Raw genomic sequence first — 6,000 nt, forward strand, 5'->3', positions numbered from 1 at the left:
CTGGTAAAACTAAGCTTAGGAGGCTTTCATGCAGGTCCCCACATCTGTACCCTAGAGTTCAGAGTGGGGAAGGAACCTTGACACCTTGTATTTCTGATTTTAGATCAAATGGTTCAGCCTCATGGGCTTTGGTTGGATGCAATGACAACGCGCGGTTAGTATGAACGAGGAAGGTATTGTTATTATTACGTCCTTTACTACTACAACAACAACATAATCCTAAACTGAACAACAATAAAAGCATTAACATTCCTAGTGTAATATGATGGGGTTGTTCTATAGCCTTAGTTACATAGCACAATGCATCATAATTAGTACATAATGTAGACACTCTATAGGCTGTATGAAAGGCATATTTTTCAATTCGATATATATATTTTGAAGCATATGAATTTGACCTTGTAATTCAGAGATTTCCCGGATCTCTGGTAGGAATGAAAGCAAATTTTGGAACCGGTCTGGTACTAAGGCTGTCCAATTAAAGGGTATCTGAAACCTAAGGGCTGATTGTAGGATTCTAGCTGCAGGCCAATAAATAATACGATTGCCCTCAGCAGTGGTGAGATTTAAAATGTATGTCTTGCAAAGTGGTAGCCTTAACATACACACAACTGTCATTAACTTGGAAGAGCAGGTGTCTTGTCAGGGTAGTTCCTTGTCCCATACCTTCCCAACAAATGTCATGAACAGTGACAACTTCTCCTGGCTTCAGTGTTCATACACACTGAAGCTATGGGGGTTCTAAAGGCCAGAGTGTCCATTGACTCCCTATCCCTATCCAAACGTTGGGTGTTACTCCAGGAGCACTGACTACAAATTGGTTAGGCATACCAGGTAGTTTAATTTCCCAAATGTCTCTGTGAATTATCCAATCCCACATGCATCCTCCCCACAGACCTGGCAGGATTCGGTATGTGGGGCCCACATCCCTCCAGTCGGTCTGTATGCTTGGAAGGAGCACTGTGAACATCTGCACTTCCTCCCAGAAAATCTCCAAGTACGTCTCCATGGCCACAGATCAGATGATACTCCTGAAGTATCTGTAAGGGCAGTGGGCCAAGCCTGATGCTCCAGATCACTCCGAATGGCTATGAGCTAGTCATTCAGGAAATCCTAAATTTCTGAACAAGCCAGATCCCACTGCAGTGCCTTCCCAGCCTCAGTCATATTTAGCACCATCATCATCAGAAGTTTCTGGGTCATTGAACTAAGGGCGGAGATAACACGTAATTCACCAACTCCAGCCTGTATCTGGGTTAACTGTGCTCCAGTAATAAGACCTGTGGCTTTTTCCAACTGTCCTAATTTTTCTTTCTGTTGTTGGCCTTTATAAATATTCCAAATTGCAGCTGCGCTATTGGCACCATCCCATAGGTGTCCAGCCAAGTCCCTCTTCTTTCTAGAGGAAACCCAGGCCCTTTGCTGTGCTAACCTAATGGCAGCCCCTTTTGAGCAATTAGGATATGTAGAGGTGACCTGAAAACTGGATAAGGGCAGCATGAATTTTATAGTCCCGAGTGTAGTATTAATCACAGTCCATCGATATCCTAACACATCTCTCTTTGGTGAAGTACCATACCACATCTGTTGGCTAAACACTTTCATGTACTTCCAAGAGGCATTAGCATTAATAGGAAGGGGTATATTGTAATATAGTGCAGGTTAAATTATTAGTTACTGGGATTATTTCAGTACAGATAAAATTTCCGGTGGCAGAACAGACTCTTTGGGTATACATTTGATTATTCACTAATTGGGTGACCAAACAACAATAAGGGCCTCTTTCATCTAACATACTGCAGACTCTAGGAATGGCCATCATATCTACCTCACTATAGAACCCATTAATCTCAATTTTCAATTCTTAGTGCTCATTTGTAGTGATATCACATATTTCTATTTCCACCGACCCGTTTGTTTTCCACTCAATTGTTCGCTCATATGAACTATTCTGAACCTTAAAAAATAACTTTTCTGAACAAAAGTAAATCACTAAGATGTGAAGGCCTTGGCCATTGGGTTTCATTAGAATATACAGTATTGTCTGTATTTGGGTAAATTACAGGGGTGGTTGCAAAGGTGCAGTGGATGGTGGGGGTAATGTTCGTGGCAGCAAGGCGTCTTTGGTATTCGTCATCAGGAAGCCAATTAGGGAGTGCAGTACATTCTGATGGTACTTGTCTGTAAGCACAAAGCCCAGATCCTGGAAGAAATCCAAACCACCACTCCACTCCACATTCCCAAGAACGGTCCCTGCAGTTCCCTCCCTGCCAATATACAATACTCAGTTTCCTCCACCTGGGCCAATTATTAATGTCCTTTGTCATCAGGAATTCCTGGACCTCGGTGGCTTCAGCAGAGTGAGTGTTCCCTCTCTCTTGGAACAGTCGTGGTTTAGCATTATACAGGGGAGAGGTTACTAGCACATCACTCTGTAATGATTTGCTTCTTGTAGCGAAATCCAAATGCATGGTAGTTCTGTCAGTGACAAGGGAGAGGTTACTAGCACTTCACCTTGTCCTTTTCTCTTGCAATCCAGAAGGAACAGCAGCACCAGAAGGAGAGAGAGGCCGATCATCAGTCGGAGAGTCATCTCGAGATGGAGGGGCCTTTTTGCAGTGAGAAGCATGGGTCCAGGCAGTCAGTCCTTAGCACTTCACAGCGGTGTTGGTAGTTAACAGGATTTGGTAAGGGCCTTTGCAGCGCGGGGTCAGGGCCGTCTTTCGTTGATGGACCTGTATGTAGACCCAGTCTCCTGGTTCCAGCGAGTGGCAGGGGTGCTCAGGATCCTTGGGTAGTGCGTCTTTCACCTGTGTATAAAGAGACCTAACACATTTCATTAGTGCCTGACAATAATTAAGCACTGTGTCATCCATTAAATGAGTGTCCATCTGGCCAAGGGTCCGTGGAGGCACTGCCGGATGTCGCATCGGGTGCCCTGTCAGGATCTCATGAGGGCTGAGTCCAGTCTTTCGATTGGGAGTGGCCCTCATGCTCATCAAGGCTAATGGAAGGGCATCTGGACAATTTAAGTTTGTCTCCGCACAGATCTTAGCCAGTTTATTTTTCAAGATCCCATTCTAACATTCCACTGTCCCAGCAGATTGCAGGTGGTAGGGACAATGGGATTGTGTTGGATCTGCAAGGCTGCACATAATTCTTTTATATGTCCAGTAAAATGAGTACCCCGATCACTGCTGATACCAACAGGTGTGTCAAACCTTGGTATAAAATCCTTAAGCAAAATTTTCACAACAGTCTTGGCATCTGCCCTTCTACAAGGGAAGGCCTCAACCCAGTTTGAAAATACATCAACTAAAACTAACACATAACATAATTACAACATTGAATAAAATCAATCTGAATATTTACAAAAGGTTCCCAGGGAGGGGGATGCGCTGCCTGCCTAACTTTAACAGCTTTACCAACATTGTGCTGCTGGCAGATTGTACATTGTTGGCAACAGTGCTGGGCCACAGAGGAAAAATTGGGTGCAAACCAGTCTCGTTTAACTACAGCAATCATCCCCCCTTTGCTCACATGCACTCCGTGGTGCACGTGAGCAAAATAGGGTAAGAGCACCCTGGGCGCAGCCAGGCAGCCGTCTGGGAAGCAGAAAGGCAATCAGGATGTAAAATGCACCCAGCAATACTCCAAGAACGTTTCTCAGCTTTTGGCGCAGCCTCTGTCACGTAATTAAAACCTTAGTATTCCCTGACAGTATCTAAAATACTTTGTATTCCAAGTTAAAACAAGTATCTGCAGTTTGGTTTAACCCTTCCATTTGGTTTTGAACTAGACTGTCCTGTAGAAAAATTAAACACAACACAAGACAAAAGACAAAGCCACAAGACAAAACACCACAAGGACATAGAACACAAAACACAATTTCTATTGTGCCGGTAAATGCTTGGTATGTTGGATTGCTCTTTAGCTGGCATTAGCTTTCTCTGATTTTCTGAAAGACGAAAGAAAATATTTCTACCCCTTCTGGGGCGATCAGTCATTGCTTAAAATATTACTTTCTTATACAAATACCCTTGCAGATTGCAGGCAAAACAGAGGAATTACCCCCATATTTTTCTGGTGTTTGTTTCATAGGCAGGCCAGCTTTCAGTGGCTTTTACCTTTATCAGTTGGGTACTTTGCATTATCTCAGATGTTTTCTGGCTTGCTTTTGGATCCAGAGCCATTCACAGATTAAAAATTTTTACTTAAAGGGACACAAGTAACTTTTACCAGGAGTTCTGATTGCCTTTTACTTGTACCTCCTGCTTTCAAAACACACAGCGATGTAAAAAGGAAAACACCTCGTATTGCAGCCCCTTGGAGCCTAATAGGCTTTTAATTAAGTAGCGTTGTGTACTTACATTCCTTTCACCCCTTCTACAATATACACTGCACATGTTCTTTTCCTTAACATCCCCTTTATACATTTTGGGTGGTTAAATTCCAATAGACACCCCTTATGTTCTTTTAGCTAATCTGACTAAAATATTCATAGCCAAATGATTTCAATCAAATAGTCTCTTTGCCTGGATTTATTTACAGACATTTCTTTGGAAAAGGGCCCATTTTTCCTTCAGAATGGTTGCAAAGAAACCAAGAATTTTTTCTTTTTAGCGTTTTTACAAAATCCAATTGATGATTCCCTCCAACAATTACAGAGTTAACCTTTCACTCTCTTTCCTTAAATCACTTGCTTATTCTCCCAAAACGACACCCCAGTCAACTTAGATTTTTACCATTCAAATGATTGTTCGAGGGGGTTAAATTCCCCATGCCTATACTTACTGCTTTCCCTTAGTCCTGCCACCATGCCCCTCAGGGCTTCGAACCGGGTTTTCCATTTTTTTTTCTCTGCCTGCCTGGGTCCGATCCTTTTTTCCTTGCTGCACTGTCCCTTTCCCTGGGCACAGGCTTTGTTTCACTACCAACTTAGCAAGGTGTGTGGGCTCCTCAACCAGCCCCCACCCCTACTGGTCTCTTTCCTTAAACATTCTCATTCACAAGGGCTACCTGAGTCCTCCCCCATGAGGCTTGCCACCTGGACAGAACACACAGACAATTGGCGTTTTAATTCTTTAACTCTTCAGTTTTCTCTAGCTGCCAGGTACACATCTCTTCCCTTTTACCCAACTCTTCTTATTGCCCAGTCCTGCTATGACCGGGGGTAGACTCACCTGCACCCTTTCCCCGTAGACCAGGGGGAGGGAGAGGAGGAATGCTAAACCTCTCTCCGGTTCTCAGGCATACTGTGACTGAGAGTGGGGCTCACCTTTAATTATGCAGTCCTCAACGTAAAATACCACCAGTGCTAGGCAAACCAACGTGAAATGTCAAGGGCAAAACAGAGAGATGATGTGCACTCTGCAGAGCTCCCCCCTCCACAGTTCTTCACCAAAACTGTGACAGATTTCTGTTACCAATCTACCTGTGCCTCAGTTGATCAGGCTAAGACTGCAGGATCGTAGGGGCGGAGATGAAGAGAACACACCATGTGACTAAATTTTAAAGCTTCATTAATAAAATAACAAACAGTGATGAGTGCGGAAACTGCTTTCACGTCACTCAAAGGAAGGAAGAAGCGTAAGTGCTCAAACCCTGACCCACTTTCATACTCACAAACATGCTGCCCAGGCTGGCGAGGCCCGGGGGTAGGAGAGACAGAGAGAGAGAGAGGGGTGGACGGGAGGTTATCCTGTGCACAGGTTGTCCAGAGATACGCTGCAAAAATCTCCAACTTACTTCCGCTCTTGGGAGGGTTGGTTGTGTTGTGGGGTTTTGTTTTGTTTTTTTTTTACGCCCTGGGGTCTCTTGGGTCTTCCCTTTCAGAGACCTTTGCTCGGTATTCCAGTCCAGGCTGGCTGCCAGTGGCTTCTTCAGTGTCTGCAAACCACACTGGCTCCAAGGTTGCAAAGGCAGACTGTTGGGTCTCACTGGGCAGCCAACCTTTGCAAATGTAATCTCAGTCCTGCAATTTGTTTTGCCTCTGTCTAT

This window comes from Eretmochelys imbricata, chromosome 17 (assembly GCF_965152235.1).
Source record: "Eretmochelys imbricata isolate rEreImb1 chromosome 17, rEreImb1.hap1, whole genome shotgun sequence".
NCBI lineage: Eukaryota > Metazoa > Chordata > Testudines > Cheloniidae > Eretmochelys > Eretmochelys imbricata.